This window comes from Pseudophryne corroboree, chromosome 6 (assembly GCF_028390025.1).
Source record: "Pseudophryne corroboree isolate aPseCor3 chromosome 6, aPseCor3.hap2, whole genome shotgun sequence".
NCBI classification, from domain to species: domain Eukaryota; kingdom Metazoa; phylum Chordata; class Amphibia; order Anura; family Myobatrachidae; genus Pseudophryne; species Pseudophryne corroboree.
In genome coordinates, this window is record NC_086449.1 from 465,191,679 (window position 1) to 465,219,004 (window position 27,326).

Below are 27,326 nucleotides of genomic sequence, written 5' to 3' on the forward strand. Positions count from 1 at the left end.
TAAGCCTTTATCATGTTCAACATCTTAAACTTTGCTTTATACATATTATATAAAGAGATGTGCTTTGAAACTGTTATAAAATAAAATGTAAATAGTATATATTTTATTTTGTTTCCTAGTTTGGTAGCAAACACTACCAATGATGTAGTTTTATGTTTTTAACCTTATTTTTTTTTTACTTTACAAAAGCATACAGTATGGCTCATGCAAGCATTTACTATACTGTATTCAAGTACAAATAAAATCACATAAAGCAAACAGTAGCAATAACATTAGCAACATTGCATTTATTTCAACATCTTTGTATGTTTTTAGTAGTTTGGCTTAAAACTTTGAAAAGTATACAACTACTAATTTCTGTAAATTGATTTATAGTTGAAATAAAAACACAAAAAATAAAAATCTTCTCAAAGACACTTAGAGTGTGAAATGTGGTATTGATTTTTTTTCTATATGTAGACCTTAAATTGCTTGATATTATTTTGTATGTTATAGAATTTTCTGTAAAGTAGAAACTTAAAATATTATAACATAAATAGTGTATTTAACTACTTGTATTTCTTTTCTCTTTTCAATTTAAATGGTCTCATGTATGTGAAAAGACTGACAATTTATTTTTGTAAATTACATTTTGTGGTATTTTACAGTATTATTGTTAATGTTAAATATTCAGCAATATTTAATAAAAATCCCAAAAATAAATAAATTTAAAAAAAAACATTTCCTTCACTAAGTCTAGTCTATTGTTTAGTTGTCTCTGTGTTATATAAAAGTTAAGAATAAATAATAATAATACTCTAACAGGTGTGGGTTTAAAACAAGGCACACATGAAAGAATAACAACAGATCTAAGCTTGGACAAGAATATATATTGTTGCTAAGTGATCTGTACAGGAGAATACATATCTAATCTGCCAGTTGCCATATGACTCTGATTCACTTTGTAGGTTTGTCATTCCACAAATAGTGCTTTAGTTTTTTATTAGTATACCAGAGAAAAAACTGTGACTGCTTGTGAGCATGTCCTTTCTGTCATGCCACTGAAATATGTTCTCAGAAAATACAAAAAAATTGTTGCCTGTAACAGCCTGCAGTTTCAAAATCCTCTCAATTTACTATGCTTTCTTTCCTAATTTAGGTCAGTCCTGAATCTATACAGTAAATTCTGCTCTTTCAAAATTGCGCTCATAATCTACCAATACACCACATAAAACAGTAACTATAAACAGTACTGGTATTTTTCTTACATCATGTAATTTAAAATGGATTTATTCAAAATATTGTACTACAGAACATATAAAATTAAGATTTGAAACCAATCGAAATGACAATAAATTCTTCACGTAAGTATTCATCCCTTTTGCCAAGAAACGACTAGGCTTAAATTAACTCTGTGGCAATCAGTTGTCATTAAAGATCTCATAAGTATTTCACTGCAGATCACAAGTGTTTCAAATGAGTTAGATTTATATCCCAGTGGGGCACATAATGGCAAACACCAAATTAGAAGCATATTACTACACAAGGCCTTAGAAGATTATTTCTAATAACAGTAGTAAACAATACTATTGCGTAACTGTATAATATGGAGATAGCCATCGCTTTTCCATTCTATAATACTTAGGCTACTCTTACTTTATATTGGTGGGATTCCCAAAGCTGGAACAGACCACAGTGCTTCATAATTAATACAACAGACTGTTAACAAGAGCAAAAAGGCGCACTTTAGACACCAATCCAGCTCTTTAAAACAATCTCCTTTTTATTTAATTTACACTTAACAAAGCCACATATAATAATAATAATAATAATAATACATTTATGTATGTATTTATGGGTTCAGTATGATATACCAATGGACGGGATGCCGGCTGTCAGTATACTGACAGCGGCATCTCATCCATCATAATCCTGACAGCACCCTGACAGGCTAAATGTAGCCCCCTAACCCTCATCTTTTCCCTACCCTAACCCTTTCTTGTGGTTGCAAAACCCTAACCCTCCCTTCCCCGCTGCCTAAACCTAATGTAAAATGGCAGACTAACTGGTTATGTTATCTCTCTCCAAGGTTTGATATACCTCCCCCTTTGCTTTCCCTCTGGCTTTATCCTACTTTGCACACATTAAAGCCATCCTATGGGACTCTTGGCTGCCATATGTACTCCAAACTAGTATAGTCTTCCCCAAATGCCTCCCACATGAATGAGAATGTGTAATTCCTACTGCCAGCGAAACCTGTTGAATCACTTTTATATTCTTTGTCCTTGAAGGTCTCTAGCTCTGTACAACAAGCTTTAGTTACCTATAAAATGTAGGTTTTCCGTAGGAAGTACAAAAAGTCTTCCCTTTCTTGGGCTTTCAGGAGGTCCCTGCGTACACGTTTGAAAAGGAACTGCACACTTGATGTGGTATGAAGGAGGCAGTAGCGGCCGCTACTGTGCGCCCGCTGCAGCCGGCATCGCTGACAGACACTAGAGGTCAAAATTGACCCCTAGTGTCAGTGCGGCGCTGCTATGGGAGAGACGTCATGACGTCTCTCCCATAGAGAGTAGCCGGCGCCCAGAGACAGCAGCAGCAGCGGTCCGAGAACAGGAGCAAGGCTGGTAAGTATTGTGTGTTTTCTGTTTTTTTTAAAGGTTTTTTAAGTAGCGGCACTACTAATGGGGGCACTACAAATGGGGGCACAGCTACATGGGGCAGATCTACAGGGGGCACAACTACAGAGGACACATACTGGGGGCAATGCTACAGGGGGAATAGCAACTGGGGGCACTGCTACAAGGGGCACTGCTACAGGGGGCACAACTACAGGGGCACAACTACAGGGGGAACAGCTACTGGAGGCAAATTAACTGGGGGCACAACTACTGGGCACAGCTACTGGGGGCAAATCTACAGGGGGCACAGCTACCCGGAGCAAATCTACAGGGGGGCACAAGTATAGGGTGCACAACTACTGGGGGCAAAGCTATTGGGGGCATATCTACATACTTGGGGCACTGCTACAGGGTGCAAATCAACTGGGGGCACAGCTACAAGGGGCACAGCTACTGGGGGCACTACTATAAGGGGCACTGCACTGGGGGCACAGCTACAAGGGACACAGCTACAGGGGGCACTACCAAAGGGGGCACTGCTACAGGGGGAACAGCTACTGGGGGGACATTAACTAGGGGCACAGCTGCTGGGGGCACAACTACTGGGGGCACAGCTACAGCGGGGCACAAGTACAGGGGTATAACTGTGGGCACGCCCCTTCCCTATGAAGAAGCCACGCCCCTTCCCAATGAAGAAACCATGCCCCTGTTTTGGTTACCTGGAAGGGGGGGGGCGCCACAGGAAACTTTCGCCCTGGGCGCCACAAGGTCTAGAACCAGCCCTGGAAGGAGGCATGTAAGTAGGTCATGGACAGACCTCTTGGATATCATATGTACTCCAGGCTAGTATAATCTATGTAAGACCTGATCACAAAATTTGTCCTCCCCAAAATGCATCCCACAGATCTAGTACCAGTGGATCATGTATCTGTGAAATCGCTACATTTTTTATCCTTTGTCCTTAAAGGGTTCTAACTCTGTACAATAAGCTTTCTTTTCCTACAGTATAAAATAAACTTTATACCTAGAAGGCATAAAGAGGCTGAAGTATGAAGTCAAGGAGTGATAATAAATGATTGGTATTACAGTGCATGAGGGATGCACAGTGAGTGAGATATGGTGTGAGAGAGCAGTGGTGAATAGGTGAATGGTATTACAGTAGGTGAGGCATTGTATCAATGAGCAGTGCTGTGTATTTCAGTGTTTGATGGATGATATTTATGTGTAGTAGTGAGATACTACATACTGCATTGGTGAATGGTTGAAAGGTATATCAGTGGGTATGTTCCTGGTAGAACCAGGTTCAGGAAACATGGAGTTAATAATGGAGAACTAACACAGAAGTCTAATGGAACAATTTATTGAAAACACACAACATAATTCATATAAATCATAGGTACAGTACTTAGCTTCCAGTGGTATTGCCAAGCAAAATGTTCAGTCCGTGATTTCCAATAGCCCCGTCTTAATCTCTCTAACTGGAATAAATCAGAATATTGGAACCACTGCAGACAGTCCAGGCATTAGACTGTTTTGCTAGTGCAGAACTCTGACTTAGATAGCTCAAAAACACGGGAAGGGTAACCACGTACTGTATGTAGTTAGTATGAACACATTTTAAGAAATTTCAACTACAGCTTCAGACATGTGCAGTAGAAGTCGAACAATGTCTTACAGATATGCTGATCAGTCCCTGACTTCCAGTTAACCTCAGCTATACTGATAGCAAGGGATCCTCCAGACTTTCAATAGCTTGAAACAAACAGCACATAAAAGTATATAGCCATAACAGGGCTTAAACTATGGCTTTTGTCCCCCTGGGCAAAGCAGTAATTTAGAGTCGCCCCGGGTGATGGTAATAGCAGCTCATGAAACAGCAGCTGGTGAAGAGGAGAAACAGCCACACAGTACAGTGACACACACACAGTGTGGGTAATGCAGGGCTGTCAGTGGCCATTGTCTAACATATTCAGAGTTATTATAGGCCTTACAAAAGTGTTCTTTCAATTCCTTAAACTTTTTGATACGTGCTCCTATAGGATCACTAAAGTTGTCAGGTATATAATTGTAAAATGCAGGGCCTACAACTTGACACATACCACTCTGTGCTGCTGTCATGTTATCAAGGACAAGCTGATATTTTCTGAGAACTTTGACATGGAACCTCAAAGTTTCAGCTGCATAAATCCAAAACATCCGATATTTCATCAGTGACAATATCAAACAGTTTGGCCAGAGCTTCAATGTTATGGGCATTTTTAACCATGCCTCTGGCCAAAGCCAGTCCCATTTTTGTATACCATGGTACAAACAAAAAATCATGGGTGTGTGCTTTATTGTGTTTAGGCATATGATTCCAGTTTAAACCCTTCTGACCCAAGAAGCTGGACTCACTCTGGCTAACATGCAGGTGCTATAGCCTCCCACCAGTAAAAATGAGTAGTCTTGGTGACCACAGACATAGAACATGCTATCAGGCTATTGCACTTGCCCTCCTCAGGCAATGTCTTGGGCAAACCTTAACAATGCATTCACAGAGGGGCACCACCCTTGTAGCGCTACTTCCAGGGCTGTGGCACCACCTACCATTTGAATACTCAGTTTGGTTTAGCAAAGTATCCCAGAAAACACTATTGGCTTTGTAATGCACAATATCGGCCCCTGTTTCTTGTGGAATATAAACCTTCACTTTCACTGGGTCCACAACTTGACCTAACTGTGTACCTGAGGCATTTACTCTAATACACTTCGGTGCAGAACTGGTTGTACTACAGATTTACACCAGAAACGAACCAGTTGTATCTCAGGTTGAAATCCACCAAGGGACTTTATTTCACCCTACCACATATAAGGATACTAGTGTTACTGAATCTTTAACTAGTAAGATTCCCAGGGATTCTGACATCTTGATCATTAACCACTAGCACCCTGTGATGTACAGTACAAGTGTACAGTGTTACTTAAATGCTGCATCCTAATAGCCACCACTTCTGACCAACTGACAGAGATAGCAATATATGGCATAGTTTTTGCTGATATAGGTGCATGTGTGCAAATCAAACGTTCCTTTTCAGTTCCAGCTTGCATTAAATCATAATGTATTTGAAAATGTTTGTTCTCATAAGTGTCTTGTAGATGCGTATGCAGTTCCCTCTTGGTGTTATTAACAAGCCCATTTTGGATGATTTCATTCTTTCTTTGCCCAAATACTGTAGTTAGTATTGATAAATATCACAAGGACACTAGATGTCATGATGCAGCTCCATATGCCCCGGTCAGGCTTTGGTTCTAATAGCTTGTAGAGAGCCATTTTGTTGTTCGGGGGTACAACCTGTGGGAAAGAAAATAGACAGTAATAGTATCACCTTCCAGTAATACATAATAAATCTGTCCTAACCCTTAAGCCACTATTCTCCCTTTTTATTTTCAGTATGTTGTCCAGCATTGAGAACGTATACCTTCCCACCAGGTATGGAGCATACTATTTCTTGTGAAATGTGCACAGATTTGGTATTACCAACAAGGTACCTATGAACTGTCCCTACATAAATCACACACTACTCTGCTGTATCTTCTTTTATGGCAGTGTCTTTGCAGGCACATATGGTGTGTAATACCCTTTGTAGTATGAATTATATCACCTCATGACCTGTAAAATTCCATGCTCCAAGTTCATATCTACCTGGATTTTTTTTTTTTTTTTATCACAACTGAATATGGAGGACATGGATTGGGGGGCGGCAAGAGCCTCTGGTGTGTTGTGTTATCCTCACCTACTGTTCTGTCATTCAAACTGCATACTGACTTCTTCAGGACTTTATCCCACCCTCTATTTGAAAGCATGGGCATCCTTTACCTAAACTGCTTATGGAGTTCATTTATGCACTCAATCAAGCCAGCAGCTTCTGGATAATAGATATTGTGGTACACCCAGTAAATTCCCCCTGTCTGCATGAAGAGGGTCTTTGGTTTATTCCAGTAGCATGACTACAGCACATAATTCTGCGTACTGGCTTTATTCTCCATCACCACTCTCATGTATCAGTTCTTAAGGATTGCTTGGAAAGCAGCAGCTGACCATATTTTTCCTGTAGACACCAATGTTGCTGGCCCATCTGTGAACCATGCTCATTCTGTTCATCTTCTGTAATTTGGGCATATGGCTTTGCTATTTGCAGGGGTCCTCTTCCAATCTACAATTGAGGCAATTCAGATTCACTGGCCCAGTGATGTCGTTGGTTTGGATCTCACGGCAAGCTTGACAGGTTCCACATCTATTAAAGCCCTTACTCCTGATCGGATGTTTCTCTTTTGATGGTAGTGCACTCTTTGTGAGTTTACTCTTCAAATTCGGTGCCTTCCGATAGATGAATTTGGGCTTTGCTGGTATAATATCTTTGAGTAGTAGGTCTCTCTGTAATAAATGCCAATGTTTTTTCACTATCGATTCAATTTTTTTTATGTTGGAGTGTGAAGTGCGTAATAAAAGCAAGTTTGTGGACATCTTCTTCAGCAATTTTCTTGTTTTGTACTTTAAGAAGTAATTTGGGCATATGGCTTTGCTATTTGCAGGGGTCCTCTTCCAATCTATAATTGAGGCAATTCAGATTCACTGGCCCAGTGATGTCATTGGTCACTTGGAAGGGTTCCTGGTTGGATACTCCACCTCTTTCAGACACATACCACTTCCATTTCTGCAAGGTTTGCTTCTGGACCATGGACGTGTGCACTCCAAGACCTTCTTGTCTCACCCACCCTGACTCTGTTAAGTCTGTATGGTGACAGGCTGCTTAGTGATGCTTTCCACATGTTGCAGTGCAACATGTGGAAACTACCTCTCCCCCTCAGACACTCCACCTCTCTACAAAACTTCAAACGGGCTCTCAAGACCCACTTCTTCACCAAACCCAGCCAAATCTCATCCTAAAATGGGTAAGGTGAAGTAAGACCAGATGTCGTGCGCTTATAAGATTAATGAAAAAAGGGGTACTTTCCTCACAAGTCTTCTGCTAAATACTTCATATAAATAGGATCCATATGTGGGGAAAAAAACAGAATTCCAAATATAGTGTAGTATATTCTAAATTTGAAAAATGAGTATATACGGATGATGTCAATGAAAATAGATGGGGGATTACCAGAACTAAGTGCAATACAAGCCACGATATATGCCTTTCAAAAGTATTCCGCAGCTAGGATGGTCATGTGTCAATCCCCTCACAGGTCCTCTATCGTCAACCTTTACCACAAACGCTCCCCAGAAACGAAATTCATATAGGGAAAACAGAATTCCAGATATAGTGTAGTAGGTTCAGAGAAAAGTAATTTTAATATATACAAATAAAAATTGCCAATACATAAAAGGTAATAGATGGAGAATTACCACAAATAATAATAAAATCAGCGTTGAATAATGAGTCTCACTGGAAAGAATACAGCTCAAATATCCCCTGATATAAAAAGGTAAAGTTGGAGGTTTACCGGATTTTCAAGAAATATGTGCCTTTGATGTTACGAGGAAGCTGGCTCCGGAACCCGTCTCCCAAAGTGACACACAGTTCCGTCCGTCCGGTGAAGCTCTTTGCCACACAAGTTTCTCCTGTCAGTGCCGACCGGTTTCGTGATCTCTCCCTTCATCAAGGCTGTATGACAGGAGCTATGCTAAGTCTGGGCTATTTATGCTCTGTATGTAAATCACTTCCGGGTCAACGAGGTCACCTTGTATGTAAATCACTTCCGGGTCAACAAGGTCACATTGTATGTAAATCACTTCCGGGTCAACAAGGTCACCTATATATTCTTACATCAAGTTTTCCCTCCACAGATTCAAAATTGTTGTGTAGTCTAAACATAGCAGCTTTGCATAATAAAAACTATAAAACACAACCTATCTAAACTCAACTTTTAGTAGGAGGACCTAGCCTCCGTATTTCCGTACTTCTGATACACAAAATTTTAATAATACAGGGGGATCTCATAATTTTATGTTAATATCACGTTGGTTGTACTCGTGGATTATTTACTTAAAAAAGCCGTCTCTAATAGATAGGTACGGGAGCGGCCGCGTGCTTCCGGACCGTGGAACGCACCGCGGACCGCATCCTGGCTTTGACTCGTGCACTTCCTGTGTCGCGGCCGCGTGCTTCCGGTCCATGGAATGCACGTGGACCACATGACGGTCTTCTTTAGATTATCTCCCTCCGCTGTGTGGTCGCGCGCTTCCGGGCTATGGAACGCACAGCAGACCACGTCTTGACTTCCTGCTTTTGAGACGTCCATATACACCCAGTTTTTTACAGCGCATATTAATCTGAAAAAAAAGGGGGGGGGGAGGGGGGGGAAACCACATAAATAACATTTCTTGAAGGGGGGGGTCAAAATGAAACATATAAAATGGTAATGAAAATAAATGAGTTTGGTAGGGGTGCATAACAGTATAGAGTAAAGATGATGAAAGCCCTTAATAATCCTTGGATAAAAATAACATGCAACATATACAATAGTGGTATATAAGAATGAATATGATAGGGGTGTATACCAGTATAGCAATAGAATTTAGGATGAGTATTTAAATGTGAGTGAAATCTTATTAAGGTACATGGGGAGAGGAGTGGAATATTAGAATATGCTACAGGAACCACTTAAGTTCAAAGTCTGCGTTTATTCCATTCGGAATCAGACTTTTCAATTTATAGATCCATCTCATCTCGGTTCTTGCTAGTCGCGTTGTTTCATCTCTATGTCTTCAGGTGTTTCTCACATTTTCAATGGCAAGGAATTGAGGAATGCGTTTGGTTGATGAATGATGTTTTTCTTTAAAATGACTGGACAAAGGATGAGTCATGACCCCTTTCTTTATATTTCTTACGTGTTCACCCAAGCGTGTCTTTAGCGCTCTACTTGTTTTTCCTACAGAAATTTTATGACAGCTACACTCTATCACGTAAATCACGTTGGTGGAATGGCAGGTCATAAAATCATGGAGTTTGTACGTGACATTGTTTATGCTGAATTCCTCATATTTAGATTTTGTGGTTTGGATCTCACGGCAAGCTTGACAGGTTCCACATCTATAAAAGCTCTTACTCCTGATCGGATGTTTCTTTTTTGATGGTAGTGCACTCTTTGTGAGTTTACTCTTCAAATTCGGTGCCTTCCGATAGATGAATTTGGGCTTTGCTGGTATAATATCTTTGAGTAGTAGGTCTCTCTGTAATAAATGGCAATGTTTTTTCACTATCGATTCAATTTTTTTATGTTGGTGTGTGAATTGCGCAATAAAAGCAAGTTTGTGGACATCTTCAGCAATTTTCTTGTTTTGTACTTTAAGAAGTAATTTGGGCATATGGCTTTGCTATTTGCAGGGGTCCTCTTCCAATCTATAATTGAGGCAATTCAGATTCACTGGCCCAGTGATGTCGTTGGTCACTTGGAAGGGTTCCTGGTTGGATACTCCACCTCTTTCAGACACATACCACTTCCATTTCTGCAAGGTTTGCTTCTGGACATGGACGTGTGCACTCCAAGACCTTCTTGTCTCACCCACCCTGACTCTGTTAAGTCTGTATGGTGACAGGCTGTTTAGTGATGCTTTCCACATGTTGCAGTGCAACATGTGGAAACTACCTCTCCCCCTCAGACTCTCCACCTCTCTACAAAACTCCAAAGGGCTCTCAAGACCCACTTCTTCACCAAACCCAGCCAAATCTCATCCTAACCCTCTGTTCTACGCTCTCTATGTACCCCATCTGTGTCACCCCTGTCTGTCTATCCCTCCCCTTTAGAATGTAAGCTCTCACGAGCAGGGTCCTCTTCCCTCATGTGCTTATCCTTTCTTACTTTAATAATCTTCAACTGCACCAAATCCAGCAGTCTTCTGCCACCTGATACTTATTCCAGTGTCATCTGCTGATGTAACTATGTTTAGTTACCCTGTACTTGTCCTATACTGTCATCAACTGTAAGTTGCTGTTTTCCTGTTTGATTATTTGTTTATGTATTCTGTAATTGGGCACTGCGGAACCCTTGTGGCGCCGTATAAATAAAGGATAATAATAATAATAATGTATGCTGCTAGCAGAGTCTTCTCCAAAGATAAGTATCCTATCTGTGTTGGTGAAAAATGCTTGGCCCAGAAACCAACAGGAATTTTCTTTTCACCATTGTTTAAGTTCATCTGCCATAGGCTCCAAAACATACCATGATCAGTTACTATACTATCTAGGGAGAATGACTAATCTCCCTGGATAGGCCCCAAGGCATTATGTACCGTGACAGCTTATTGCGCAGCTTGGAATGAATCTTCCTGTACAGCTGTCCACACAAATTCAGTTTTCTTTCTGGTCACCCTGTAGATGGGTCTGAGGATCAGGCCTAAGAGATGCATGAAGGACCTGCACTAGCAAAGTGTTACCGGCACCTTCTGTGCTTCATTATCTGTGTTTGGAGTCTTCATATGTGCTATGGCCTCCAGTACTGGTTCTGGAATTGTTCTCTTAGGTTTGGTCTGAATCATCCCCAGGAGCTTCACACTCTTAGTGGGATGTTGCATCTTTTTATTGCTAATGGCCCACCATTGGTTCTTCATGTGTTTCACCAGTCTATGCAAATCTTCACTCAATTGTTTGGCTGTGGGCACTGGCAGCATTATGTCATCAATCTAGTGTTACAAGCTGCAAATGCAGCTTGCATTCTGTTTATGTTCTTATGTTGTGAGTCTGTTGTGTTTCTGTTAGCATTCCAGGTTTTCTCATGTACTTGTTTGGGGTACTGTTGCAGGCCGCCTTTGGCGAGTCTATGTAACTGCAGCCTGTCTCCTGTATGTGTGGCCTGTGCAGTCTCACCAGTCAGATAATTAGGCCATTACCTTGTGTCTGGGTTTCCAGCTGCAGTTAATCTGTGTTTCATGAGACTAGTCCTTTTCCAGCCATCCTGATTGGGACTTGCTCCCTTTATTACCTAGCCTGCCCTCTACTAGATGCCGGATATAGGTTCTTATTCCTGTTTGTACCTGGTTCCGGTGGTGTCCTATTGTGGTATCTTGAACTTGTGCAGTTAGTGCTATTATATTACTTGTGATACCCAGTACTGTTTGAATCCTGTGTACCCTGCACTGATAGAATCCTGAGTACATTACCTGTGTCACCTGAGCTCCTGACTGTGTATGTGAGACCTAGTCTGGAAGTCCATTCAGACAAGCTCCAGTTCCAGCCTTACCTTGCCTTGTCTGGAATCCAGGGAACTCCTGCAGCTAAGTTATCTTGTTATCTGTACCTTGCTTTGCTCTGCCAAGTTCGTTAAGGGACTCACAGCTAAGTTATTCATTGCTTGCACTTGCTTATTCTACCCTATGCATTGTTGCATTCACATACAGTTTGCGTTCAGTTGCTAATACCATCTTGAGTATTGTTGCATTCATATACAGTTTATAATTAGTTGCTAATACCACCCTGTGCATTGTTGCATTCATATACAGTTTGTGTTTAGTTGCTAATACCATCCTGTGCATTCTTGAATTCATATACAGTTTGTGTTTAGTTGCTAATACCACCCTGTGTATTGTTGCATTCATATACAGTTTGTGTTTAGTTGCTAATACCATCCTGTGCATTGTTGCACTCACATACATTCTGTTACTTATATCAATTTGTGAATTGGGCAGTTTATCTAGGTTGCATCCTGTGAGCGTCTCTCTGCACTATACCATACTCTTGTTCAGCCTCCAATAGTTGCCTTGTTCATCCATAAGTCCTGGGGGCATCTGAGTATGGGGTGGACCTAATTCACCCTGGAAAGGTGGCTGCTAAAGGTGAAGCCTAGCATTGCAGGAGGCTGAAGGACTGTTGGGCAAGAGTAATCATATGAGCACCACTTGGTGCCACCTGGTAGCCCTCATAACGGAGTAGTCCTCGTACTATGTGTCAAGCCACCACTTCCACCCTTAATCATTACAGTTGTTTCACATGACAAGCCAATCCACAATATCCATCTCACACCTAGACTTCTGTGTCACTCTGTCCATGTAGCTCTCCAGATCATAACATCTAGTGATACAAAATGCACATCGGCTAGGAAATTATGTCCAGGTTCCTAGGCAGCAATCCATGACAGATCACAGGGAAGTGTTTGTATCCTTGTGCCCTTGTCTGAATACCTTCTAAACCTCTTAAACCTTCCATTACAACACATGTGCTGCTACTATGTGGTATTTGTGGTTTGTGAAATAGTGATACCTCAGCTCCTGTATCTAGTAATGCTGTGCAATGTGTAATTGATCCTTCACACCAACTAACACAACAGTTAACATAAGGGTGGTAAATTCTTGAGTGTACCAATGTCATATTTAATCACCTCACATGTGGGATGATCTAACAAGGATCTGACTTCAATCAGAGGTGCAGTTGTGACAGCCTCCATGGTCTGGTCAAGTCAGTTTTGTCTCCACCCTTGTCTATCTCTGGTCCCGACCGTATATCAAATAATCTTTTGCTTCTTGATAGGGGTAGGGGTTTGCTACAGGCAGAGCTGAGGGAAAGGGCCTACTCTTCACTTCCTTTTCCACCTCACTCTTTGCTATGTGGATGGTGGGTACTTTACCACCGGGATCGGTATGGGATCCCTGTGTATGGGATGCCATCTGTCACTATACCAACAGCAGTATTCTGACTGCCAGAATGCCAGCAGCGGTGCAAGCACATAGAGGTCCCTTGTGGGCTCACTGCACTTGCCATGCTGCGGGTACGGTGGCTCACTTCACTCACTACAGGTTCTATTCTCCCTCTATGGGTATCATGGACACCCACAGAGGGAGAATCACCTACATCGCCAGTATTCCGGTGGCAGGATAGTACCCCTGATGGGATTATGGCAACAGTATTGCGACTGCTGGGATCCCAACGGGTGGTATTTTAAAAGCATATCGAACCACCACCCTTTTTCTTCTGCCTATTCTGTATTGCTTTCCACTTTTTAAACAGTTCTGTCAGTGCTATATCATCTATTTCTACATTGTGCCAGCATTTAAAGTCAAAAAAACATTTGTTTTTGGGTCACTTTGTAGAGTGGTTTGTCTGTTCTCCCCCTTTCTCTTTGGCTTGTGCTGTGTGTATCTGTCTCTGTTTTGTCCTGTCCTCTAAAGCTGTCATCTGACTCAGCATTGAACTCACATCAAGTACAGTGTGGCCAGGAGTCATTACACTAAACAGAGAGGTTTTAAAGTGTGCCTGAGACAGTTCCAGAGGTTGTTTAATCATATGGGGGTTTACTTGGGTCATATCTGGACCTGACCAATGACAGGCACTGAAAATCCTTTAGTAGATGGAACTCCTATTCTAGCGCAGCTAGTCAAACATGCAAGCACACACAATCTCTGAATTCCCCCTGTGAGATGGTGCCAGACAGAATTCAGTGGGCGAAAGATCCTCAGTTTAATCATACACATGAGTGATGGAGTCCTGTATAAGATGTAACAATGAGAAAGACACACCCTTGCTGTCCCATGCGCGCTGCATGTACAGCCATACAAAAAGGTCAGTAGTGACAGACCCCAGACTGTTAATTTCATGACTGGTTAATTTGACATCATCAGCTCCCCTCTGTCACAGGTGGAGAATCCAATGACAAATCTGTTCATTGGCCAATGCCTATGCTTTTCTGTGATACTATGCATTTCTGCGGCTGTATATGAACATGTTTCTCTATGAACTCAGCCTATGGGGTTTGTGTAACATTTCCAGTATCATCAGTAACAATTATTTCTTTCTATGCTCAGTGACTATAGAAAGGAGCCAACCAGCAAAGCCTTCGATATACTCAACTTCAACATCAAAAGACTATAAATGATAATTATCTTGCTGTACAATCAAAGTACATACTCGGGCTGCTTAAACTTCCTGTTTCCCACTGTACCTCTGTTTCTCATTTAAAAATCTGTCCCAGAAGAACCACCACATTCCTTCATTGGTATCCTCTCCAGGCCCTGTAGGCTGTAATATGTGAGACCCTTTAATGTGAGAATATGAGACAGAACAGGAGCTGGGGCAGCAGGCTTGAATGGAATAAGCAGCGGCCTGTAGTAAAAGGTAGCAGGTGGCTGAAAAGACAGGAGGCTGGATTGTCATGATATACTAGAAGACAGGAAAGCAGGCTGATGGAGTCACCAGGGGCAGGAGGCTGGTTTGACAGGGGCAGAAGGTTGGATTGACAGTGGAGAGAAGGCTTGAGTGACATGGGCAGGAGACTGGAGTTACAGGGTGCAGGAGGCTGGAAAGACTGGAGACTGGAGTTACAGGATGCAGGAGGCTGGAAAGACCGTAGGCTGAAGTGAAAGGGGACAGGAGGCTGGAAAGATAGGGCAGGAGGCTGGAGAGACACAGGGGAAAGAAATGTAGGGGGCAGTAAGTTTGTTGGGACACAGGGGAACACGTCTGGTTGAACCTCTGTTGTATGATGATGATTTATTTTCCTATATAAACAGGCATCTTTCAGACCATGTGATCTCCTACATGAATAGTGAATGCCATCTGAACACTATCTGCCCAGGGAGGAACAATTTCTTCAGAAGTTCCTCTCTGCAGAGAAACCACAAATTTCCCCCTTTGCATCACTGCTGAGGGGGGCAAATGTCCCCATTGCAGCACTGCTGAAGTAGTCAAATATCCCCTTTTGCAGTGTTTAGCACTGTGCTTACTATTTTTTTTGTATATTTGGGGAGAAGGGACATGGCCAATAAGCACAGAGTAAGTAGTATGTCCCTAGATTGTATGGCTGGCAATGCACTCTTTACTACAAAGCACATCTTACTTTCATTTTGTTATGGCTCGTAATACCAAAAATATTTTTGCTATAATAATCATGAAATGCAGTTATAACATATACAGTGAGCCCTCGAACAGGAAATAACATTTCATTCCATGTTGTCATGGTACCCAGGCACACATTTTATAACAATATTTCCATGTACAGTAGCTTAATTTCTGTGCATAAAAAAGAAAAAATGTAGCTATATAAACTTTTAAACATCCTCTTAAATATTTTGTTACTAATAACAATGCAGAACAGATTATTTTATAAATCCAGAAACCACTTCAATTCAAAATCATTGTTTAGCTCCCTTGGAATAAGAGTCTTTGGATCTTATTCAGGTTTGTTAGCAAACCAAAAAAGCAAACTAATGGGCAAAACCATGTTGCACTGCAGGTGGGGCAGATGTAACATGTGCAGAGAGATTTAGATTTAGGTGGGGTGTGTCCAAACTGAAATCTCAATTGCAGTGTAAAAATAAAGCAACCTGTATTTACCCTGCACAGAAACAATATAACCAACCCACTTGCACTGCAACATGGTTTTGCCCATTAGTGTGCTTTTTTGGTTTGCTTACCAACCTGAATATCTACATTTATGTATAAATTAGTTGAATTTCTGTTTCTATTAAATCATAGCCACATTTTTCTTCTTCAACCCCCAATTCTAAAGCGCCAATGTTTTCACTGACTAAACAGGACAGCTTTATACTATTTTAAAGAGATGTTACGCAAATGTTCCGCTAAACAGATATTTAAGAGTTTTGAATAAATGTAGAACATGCCATATGTACAATCAGTAGTAGAAAACTGCAATTTTAGAGTTACGCTTTCGACTTAATAAACTTCTACTGAATGAGTGTTATTTTCCAGAAATTAAAAATTCTGTAATTTTACTTTTTACACACTTGATCAATTTACATGCTGCACATTTACCATAGAGTTGTGATGGTGTTTAATTTTGGAGCAATTAAAGAAAAGTAAAAGAGTAAAATAGGTACAAGTTGAAATAAAGTAGAGATGTGCGCAAAGTGTCATGTGTTGGTTTTGGTTCTTATTTCCTCATCGTGTTTTGGTTTTGCAAAACCACCCTTAAGTGTTTTGGTTCAGATTCGGATTTTGGTTCGGTTTAAAATCAAGTTAAAAAAAGCAATAATCAATAATAATAATAATAATCGCTAAAAAAACAGTTAAAATCATGTAAATTTTTGCAGTCCAAAACCAGAAATTCGGATTTAACATCCAAATTCCGAACCATGTGAAGATCCAAATTGTGACTCGGTTTGGATCTGAGATCCTCGGGAGATCCAGACTGGGGTTTGGTTCGGTTCAGATCCATAAAATTCGGGTGGATTTGGATCTCTGAAAAACAGAATCGTCCATCTCTAAAATAAAGTTATCGTTGGCACTAAAGTTATTGGAGACTGGCTTTTACCATGCAAATTACTGGCTGGACAAAGGATAAAGAAGTAAACTCTCTTTGTATGGGCACTCTTCTGTATGTACTGGCTGGACTTGCAATCCTACAAAAGTAGACAAAAAGAGATTTTAAAAGAGCAGTTCCCAAGACAAAGAGTGAGCATCTATGTATGTGTGCAGTGAATAAATAGAGTTAGCTGTTTCAATTTTTAATTTGTCACTTTCTGACCAGTTTTACAAGCATGCCTGATATCTACCAAACAATTATAATAAGTTCAATATCTGTTCTGGGGGCATATATATTACAGTGTATTTGTGGGATTTTCCCCAAAACACTCATTTTCTCAGGGGGTATGCTCAAATATTAAGGTATCACAGGGTGTAAGAAGGAGGGGCCACAACACATATTCCAATATATGCCACAATCCCTCAATTCCATAAGCAACAGCAACCCCTATAGGTTTTTATGGGGGCTACTATACAGTAAAGTAGTGGCTCTCAAACTTTCTAGATTATCAGCATTTTTTCAAGGCACTTCTAGTCCAAAAGTTTCTTACTGATAAATTAAAAATAAATAAATAAATAAATAAAGTAAATTGTGCTTTCCTGCCACTCTAAGTTCAAATGATATATCACGCCCAATCTCCTTTCTAAAGTCCCATTATTGTGCATATCGCGCCCACAGTAATCAAGTTTATGGTTGGGCGATCTCGCTACCCCGGGGGTAGCGAGCTTAAATGATTATACCACACCTGTCAGCAGAAACAGAACGGGTGCGGAAGGCGGTAAAAAGAATTGAATACCGCCCTAAGGGTCAGTTATGTGGTGTTGGACATAGTTGTGGTTCTAATTGTCAACATATTTTATGTTTGTCAGCCTCCAGCACTGGTTTTGCCTATCACTTTGACCATAAATAATTTGTCTCGGACCTGAACCACCAACCCAAGGCACCCCTGCAAGAGCATCGTGGCACACCAGGGTGTCTAGGCACACAGTTTGAGACCACTGCTGTAAGGTTTACCAAGCACCTGAATGCTGTGCCCAGAAGGCTAATGCCATCTAGTCTACCTTTCATATATTTTTCATGAGAGAGAGAGCTGTAGGATCCTACCTCTGTGCAGCCTGCTTGCACATGCACTGCCTTACATTAGCCTATGCGCAGTAGCACAGCAGAGATGCAGTTTACTTCATACTGATCTACAGAATTGGTACATTTAATAAAGATGTCTTATTGCCCCCTGGTGTGATAATGGGCCAATTTTCCAGTATCACTGATGACATCAAATCATATATTGCTACTTTGAGACAAAGATACCTACAGTATGGTAATAATAGATTGTTTTGAATTTTGTTCTTTATATGCAATCTTAGTTTTGTATAGCTATGCTCATTCCACAAATTGTCTTGCTTCTGTAAGATAAATAGTAAAAAGAGAATATTGATATTCTAGATGTGGTTGAGACATTGTGGTATATGCATTTGCACATAACTATATACAGTAAGTGATGGAGTACAGAATGGTTTTATAGCTGGTAAAAAATGTAACAGCCTATTATTACTAATAATCTCTTAACCTTAGGTCTGTATGTTCCTTACCATTAGACACAAAACTACAATTTATAGCTTTCTAATAAATCACATTGCATGTCAAGTCATGGGTCCATTCAAACTTACAATTTCACATCATATTAAGAGAAATACTCTATGAGTCAGCTTTTATATTTAATATACAGGCCACATTCCTGAATAATGCTTGAAACTGCCTTTTAATAAGGCATACTTCTTATTTGTTCTACCCATACTTACATACATATGACTTTTTGCAGATGAACTTGCATTAGAAACTCTTCAATTATGAAACTTTGCAAATTACATCTTAAGTGGCTGGTCAATGTTATTATTAGATAGGTTGTCAGTGTTACTGTAACTATGAGCTCTTCATACTATTATTTAGCCTGACATTTTCATATAGCATACTGAGATTCTGACTGCATTATGTAGGCATTAGAATGGCTAGCTCTGTTATTTTTCAGATATGACACCTCATTTAAGGAAACCTTTATATCACTCAATGACAGTTCAGCATTTGCATGTACATGAAACTCCCTGCCCTGCCATTAGACATGCAGTTTTTTTACTAATATGATTATATTAGTGATAACGTTATATTATTATTTTTTTAGCATGTTCCCTTTTTTGGGCAGTTTTGTACTAGTTGGTATAGATAGAATGTAAAATATCCTTCTTGCTTTTAGCCTTGGATGGCAATAATGCTCACTGTATCTTGATATGCAAAAGTACACCTATTTCAATATCTTTTAAGGTCCAACATCTACCATGTCTTCATCACATATAGCCATTTTTGTGAATGGATTTGAATTGTTTAAATAACATTGCTGGAAGGGCATATCTACCATAGGTGCAGGGAGTGCAGCTGCTATGGGGCCCAGAGCTGAGAGGGCCACCTTCCCTGTCACAGTTACATGTGTTATATACATTTTTCACCATTGGGTGATACATTGTTGCCCTTCCAAATTTTGCCTTGGGGCATAAACAATCTAGCTATGCCCCTGGACCTGCTCGTTGTAATGAGGTATAAAATAAACAGGAGCGCATTATAATGTTATATAATATGAACTAGGGCACTGTAATGAGGCTTAATATGAACTGGGGGCAGCACTGTAATGTGACATAATATGAACTGGGGACACTGTATGTCATAATGTAAATTGGGGGTACTGTGTTGCATAATGTGTACTGGCAGCCCTACAATGTGACATAATGTTTACTACTGTAAGGCACTAGTATGCTTCAGAAAATAAACTAGGGCACTACTGTGGGGCATAAGATTAAATAAGGCACTACTACAGTATGGTTCAGAAAATGAACTATGGCACTATTATGGGGCATAAAATTAACAACTGCTGCAGAGAGCTGTCTCGCTAGAAGTATTGGGACAAGGGCCTCTTTAATATGCTGCTATGGGGCCCACAAAGTTCTGGATATGTCCCTGGTACTACACATATGAAGTGCAAAAGAGTCTGAGCCAGTTTAATCAAAGAATGTCTAACCACCTATTTTATCCCATTAGACTGTGTGCTATTTGCACCACCACATACCAGACCATTCTGTGCTAATTAATTTAGCTACTGTCACACAATTACACACTCAAAATATGTAATACATTTTATTATGTACCTTCTAATGTTTAGATGTTTATAGGCAACTGGGGCCACAATTTAGACTGTTTCAAATCTTACTTCTAACAAATATCATTTAAAATTCACTTGGTACTTTGATTACACTATGGTAGCATAATTATACAATATTATCTTATTATAATAAACTAATTACATCTAGTAGCTGCCTCTGAAGAAAGTAATTTGCGCTGAAATGGCCATTAGATGTCTAGTGTAGTTGCACCTTGCCTCAATAAATCTTTGTTTTTACAATAAATCTGGGCTGGTCCATCCAATAGTGAGTCTCTACGGTTTGGGTATGCATGACCAGTGTTCAGGAGACCACCAGTCAGCATATCGACACTGGGCAACTACATCCCGGGATATCGGCGTTGGTATGCTGACTGGCAGTGGGGCAAGCGCAACAAAGCCCCTTGCGGGCTCGCTGCGCTTGCCACAGGTTCTATTCCCACTCTATGGGTGTCGTGGACACCCGCGAGTCAGAATAGTCCATGTTGATCAGCATGCTGACCATCGGGATTGTAAGGGGATGCATGGGGAGATCTCCTGACCGCCGGTCACATAACTACATCCCGTCTCTACATACTATAGCTTTGTTTTTTTATTACATAATCATGTTTTATAAATATGCTTACTGTCTTGAGAAAATACATTATGTGTACTGTGGGTTCAAAACAGTTCTGTTTTTAAGATCTCTGTATGGCCTATACCAAAGCTGGCCAATCCGGTCCTCGAGATCTACCAATAGTTCACATTTTCCAGACCACCTAGCTGGTGCACAGGTGTAGTCATTACTAATTAAGATGTGCAGCATTCATTCCTAACTGACAATTCTACAGATCTCCAGAGTCCTGAAAAAAATGAACTGTTGGCAGATCTCGAAGACCGGTTTGGCCAGCCCTGGCCTATACCATAATCGCTACTGAAAGCTGTTTTCTTTTTAATAACTAGTGAAAATACCTTCTGGTATATAGTGTTGCATCTTACTATTTTATGAGATTAGGAGTATTTCTGGAGCGATGAACAAAATGACTTCTGCACATGTTCAGTGGCCATTCAAAGGCCAGAATATATAAAATGTTGGCTGTTTTACAGAGGTGCAATAAGGCCCCCAAACGTGGTCACAAACACAGATTGCACAGCTTAATGTTTATTTATATATATTTATATATACCAAAGTTATTACCGCAACTATTTCCCTGATGAAATCCCCTCGACAGCGAGACAAAATCACGAAGATAATTAACCTATTTCTACCCATCTACTGTATGACATCCACTGGCTTAGAGCTGATCCTGGACTATAGAAACTGCTCCAAAGAGTTTACATTTTTCTGATTTGTTTTACTGTACTGTATATGTGTTTAGTTCACTAAATTCCTGCTCTTGCCTGTGTGCTAAGGATTTAAGAGAAGGAGGCTTTAGGAATAGACATTGCCAGATAAATTCTCCAAGATTTTGCCCGTGCTGCCCCTCTTCACTGGAACAAGCTCACTTGCTATATTAGACTCTCCCCGACCTTGCAAAGCTTCAAACGGGCACTGAAAACTCACCTGTTCATCAAAGCCTACCCTTCCACATAACCCAGTCTTGAGGCTGCTCTCCTATCCTCATGCCTTGGCCATCCCTGCCTCGCTTACTTCCTGACACCAGGTCACCTTCCACTTGCTTGTACCTCATGTCACCTGTCTGTCTACCTCTTTCCCTAGATTGTAAGCTCCTTGAAGCAGGGACCTCTTCTCTTGGACATCGATTGCAGCTCTCTCCTACTCAGTGACAGTCTATACCTGCATTTCCTCCTGCTCGTGACTGTTCATCTCTTCCAATGGCTGCCCGGCCCCAGTAGTACGCCGATTTTCTTTTTTGCTTCCTGACATCTCAGCTGTATTGTGTACTGAGAACTGTGGTTCTAATTGCTACCTGTGCTCTGTTTTAGTTTTCTGTGATGTTAAGTTCTGTATACCCTTTACTGTTGTAATGTGTGTTGTATGTACAGCGCTGCAATACACTTGTGACGCCTTATAAATAAATTGTAATAATCATAATAATTCCTGCTGGTCTGCAGGCATTCCCACTAGATGTCTGGTGATTAATGTATTTGATACAAGGAGTGTGATTTTGTACAAATGATGTCATGTTATGTATTTTCATTTTGGTACACACATATTACTTATATTAATTACCGCACAAAATAATACTGTAAGCAACTTTTTTATGCACATGTTAACTTTTCTATGACTTACACCAGTGGTTCTCAAATTGTGTGCCGTGACACCCAGGGTGCCTTGGGACAATTGCAGGGGTGCCTTGGATTGCTGTTCCGGGACCAATAAAAATTATTTATGGTCAATGCAATAGGCAAAACCAGTGCTGGTGTCTGCCAATCATTAAATAAACAGAAGCAAATCTTGGGGGTAATTCAGACCTGATCGCTCGCTAGCTATTTTTTGCAGCACTGCGATCAGATAGTTGCCACCTACAGGGGAGTGTATTTTAGCTGTGCAAGTGTGCCATCGCATGTGCAGCTGAGTGGTACAAAAATAGTTTGTGCAGTTTCTGAGTAGCTCAGGACTTACTCAGCTGCTGCGATCACTTCAGCCTGTTCAGGACCGGAATTGACGTCAGACACACGCCCTGCAAATGCTTGGACACGCCTGCGTTTTTCCAAACACTCCCAGAAAACGGTCAGTTGCCACCCACAAACACCTTCTTCCTGTCAATCACCAGAAAACTTCCCACTATTAGATTTACACCCCTGAGGACTTATGGCCCCTTCATTACTAGATAAGCTTTATTTTATTTTTGGTACACATACTGTATATTATTTCACATGGGTTGATTTTTAGATATGACCTAAACTATTACTCTACTAACCATTTGTATCTCTCTATTGTTTGCATATTATTTATGCTTGAAACAATATTAGGTTTGTTTTGGTTCTTGTTATTAATTCAAGGGGAATTTTACACCGAATAGGACTCTAAGTTGAAATCCCAAAAAAGAGACCCCCCACCACACACACACACACACACACACACACACACGCACGCACGCACGCACACACACACACACACACAATAAAAAGGGCATGTCTAAAAATACAGATTATCTTCAGTTTAAGTATTATACAATTAAAAATTACGATGATAATAAATCCAAATCATGTCTTAAGCCCCAACCTACATTTTACAGTTGAAAAATAATCAAATTGATAATTTGATATATGTTTATGAGATGGTCAAAAAAGACCTAAAAGGTATACTCTCTCTCTCTCTCTCTCTCACTCTCACACACACACACACACACACACACACACACACGTTTATACAAAAACACACACATGAAGACACACACAACAGTGCACACATACGACAGGTAAAGCTGCACCTACAGTCATATCAGTTAATACCAAATCCTTATTGTATTTTAAGAGGCTTTCATAGTGCAGCTGTTATTTCTGCTTTGGTTAATTTGTTTCTTGTTCTGGTCCAACACACCAGAATGCCTCATTTAGATTTCAAACTCTAAATTATTTGTTAATATAATTACTGTATTCATTGTACATAATTGCTTTATGAAAGAGGTCTTTGGTAAATATAGCTCCATCGATTTTTTTCAGTGCTAGGTGTTAAAATATAATTACAGTATTAGCAATGTAAAAAAAGTTATGCTCATTAGTATGACGTAACATAGAGACTCATATACAAGTATATTATGAATACAAATAAGGTTGATTTTATTTAACCTTTTATTGTGTGTGTAGATTTTTCTATACAGAAATTATACAATTCGATTTCATTATTAGATATGTAACCCTACTTCTCTGTTGGCGTGCCTCCACCCAAGCATATACACCCCGACTCACTTGGGAAAAGCCGCTCCTTAATAGGATATTGGGTGTCACTAGTTAAACTCTTAGATGATGACAGAGGTTACAGACAATAATAGGACATTAAGACAATAATATGATAAGTAATGTAAACATCTCACCTTAGTAATTCTGTACATTCATCTGTTTCTTGTCGTAGATTACAGAACTCCCTCAATAAGAATTTCTGGATGCCCAGTACCAACTTTAACAGGTAAGTAACTTTATTTTACTAAAACTCAATATCTTTCCACAGAGCCCTCAATAAATAAGTGTTACCAATTTAACAATCTTACATGACTATAACCCAATGTTACAGTAATAGTGCATGCATTACAAAAAAGTTTATACCACCACAGCCGATATGACTATGGACCCGGGATTTAATAATACCCTTATACCTCCTGCGCAGTACACACTCTACCTATCCTAAGTGATCACTGTAAAAATAGTTCAGTTTATGTGGCCACAACGTCTGTGATTATTTCTACAAATGATACGGAAATTATAGCAGTAGGTTAAGTAGGTTATAATCCCATATTGTTGCAGTTGTTGTAAAGGCCGGAGTTGTTTAATATAAGAAACTTCCTCAGAGTCAGCAATAGCTGAATATGACGGCTGGCATATTTTGAAAACTATCTGTAATCCTGACTTCACTTACTCTGGGCGCAGCGATATTTCCCTGGCTCCACTCTGATGTCTCAGTATCACTTGTCTTTTACTGGATACTTGTCTGTCTTTACTGTGAAGAATTTAATCTATGAGAGAGTCGATTTGGCTGTTTCAACAGGGTATTAGCTGAGCTATTTATGGACAGACAATTAATGCCTTGATGATACAAATGTGCTTAACTTCAACAGAATCAATTTCCAATGCTTTATATGTGGAACAGTCATGTAGCCTAGGACGGTCCCGTGCAATGTACTATGCACCATATAATCCTTGAAAAGTGAATATTAGTCACTATGTATTCATAACAGGATGCCCCTGTCTTAAAGTGATCCCACTGTCTTCTGCGGTGGAGACACTGTAGTCATTAAGGCTGAAATAGCTACTCTACCATTAATGGGAGTCTATACCACTGTACCAAGTGGGAACTGCTGGCGGGTTATAAGTACTCACTCCCTTCCGCTGCCGACTGGATCACTAGACTACTGGAAGCCATCAGTGTAGTGTTAATCATGCAATCACTTGGCTTAGAAATCAGAACAGTCTTAGCTATTACTCTGAAGTAATGAATGAATGGATTTCTTTAGTCCTTTAGTTATCTTTCCACTGATGGTCGGACTAAGGCAGGTCTCTTTCTATTCTGCACTGATACAGTATATTGACAGCTGACCTTTGGTGGATGGTTAGTTTATGGTAAAAGGAGCCTTTAATAGTGACTTTATTTCTACCTTGGTATAGGATCAGTCCCACTAACATTACCGTCCACCTTTCCTATTATACAGGGGTCAACTCTGCCTCCCTGATGACACCAGCTGAGACTGTCAGTTGCTGTTACTCCTATGCCTCTGCTTCTCACTCTGTAGATAGGAGTGCTGTGCAGCAGTCACTCACGCAACAGGCTTATCCCCTAGGCGGGTCTTATTTGACTCGTCCCTGTCCCAGACAATATGACAGACTGGTGTATAGGCTTCCCGTCACTCACGGCCTTGTTACCTCCTCCTTCCGCATCACTGTGACTCACAAGAGGGCGGCCACTGGCTCTCAGCTACAATCTGCTCCTCTCTCTGCTCTCTCCAGGAGCTCGGCACAATAGATGGCGTCTCTGCTTGGCAGTGAATGGTAAGTTCCCCGCTTCTCCTGTATCGTCTGCTCTGGGTGATTTCACAGTTTCGGAGCTCACCAATCCTTTCCTCCGCTTGTCATCACCATCGCTGCCTGCTTACACCTCCTCCGTCCTTTCCGCTGCACACGCACCAACTGTCTCTCCCCGCTCCCTCAACCGTTTTTTCTGTTTCTCCTTGAGAAATCCCCTGCCACTCAGCGTGAGGGGCTCCAGAAGTTTCCATCCCCATTCACCATCAATGTTATTGAACATATGTGTACATATACAAACATTTATGTACATTTTACAACATTTGTAAGAATGGTGATCATTACTATATATATATATATATATATATATATATATATATATATCTCTACCACTAATTGGTTTGAGTTTCTTATTGAATATATAACACTCTATGAATAACATATATATATATATATATATATATATATATATATGTGTTTACAATTGTCTTCTTTCATTTGCTCTCAACTGTGTGACCCCATATAACCCATCCTGTACGGGGTTACACTCTCCCCCTGGGAATTCCACAATCTAACATATACTACCGTGGAACTTCTCATATACCCTAAGCCCTCTTACAGTACATTGTCTAAAGCATGTATATGTGTATCTTATCCTACATAACAGTCCCAAAGTATGGCCACGACCATATGATACTCGGATGCACTATCAAGGGCACCTCAGTAGGACTCCCTAATTGCTCATACGTGAGTATTCTTGGGGGTTTCCGTTCCCTTTGCGGTCTGGGAACTGCTACATTTTCATTTTCCCTCGTAATTACTTCTCTATTCACCTCATCATTAACAGAGGATTCTGGTTCTATCCCCATCTCCCACCACTCTTCTCCATCACAAGATGGTCCTTCAGTCTGTATAACTGAACTCGGTAGCTCCATACTGGGTGTATTGATCGGTTTTCTCTCCCGATCTTCCAGAACATTTGACCTTTCATCACAATAATAATACCCAGATCCATATTCAGCTGCTTCAATCCCGGTCATATCCGGGAATTCCTCAACTTCTACATACTGCGGCGTCCCCGCCAGTTCTTTGTTACTGATCTTGATTTGTTCTTCCTTCACCTCATCCCATCGGACATCTTGAGTTACAGGTAAAAGGTGTTGTCTATGGTACGTCACCACAGGTCCTAACCCTGTTTCCGGGGCCAATTGATATACCGGAATGTTGGGCAGTTGTCTCTGGACAATGTAAAGTCCCGTCTTCCATCTGTTAGCCAACTTGTGTTTTCTGGGACATCCTAAATTACGTATCAACACCCGGTCTCCTGGCCTCAACACATGTTGTTTTACTTGTCGGTCATGTCGTGTTTTGTTCTTGTCCCCTATTTTCTGTGCTTCCAGCTGAGCTAGAGTGTAGGCATCCTTTAATTGTTGTTGAAGTCTACTAACGTACTGAGAATGCAATGACGTCGAAGAATTGGCGGACATAGTCCCTAGACAGATATCAATGGGTAAACGGGCTTCTCTGCCGAACATCAAAAAGTATGGGGAATATCCTGTAGCCTCATTCTTTGTACAATTGTAGGCATGGACTAAGTGAGCGATGTGTTGATTCCACTGAACCTTATTTTTACTACCCAATGTCCCTAACATGTTTAATAACGTGCGATTAAACCGTTCTGG

At 40.5% G+C, this 27,326-nt stretch overlaps 1 long non-coding RNA gene across 1 annotated transcript; it reads right to left on the bottom strand.

Moving 5' to 3' along the window:
* Nucleotides 1-16,259: 16,259 nt before the first annotated feature.
* On the bottom strand, nt 16,260-25,955 carry LOC134935368 (uncharacterized). Its single transcript, XR_010180094.1, has 2 exons — nt 25,546-25,955; nt 16,260-16,920 (listed from the first exon to the last, which is right to left on the bottom strand). It is a non-coding gene; the product is annotated as an uncharacterized LOC134935368 (long non-coding RNA).
* Nucleotides 25,956-27,326: the final 1,371 nt, after the last annotated feature.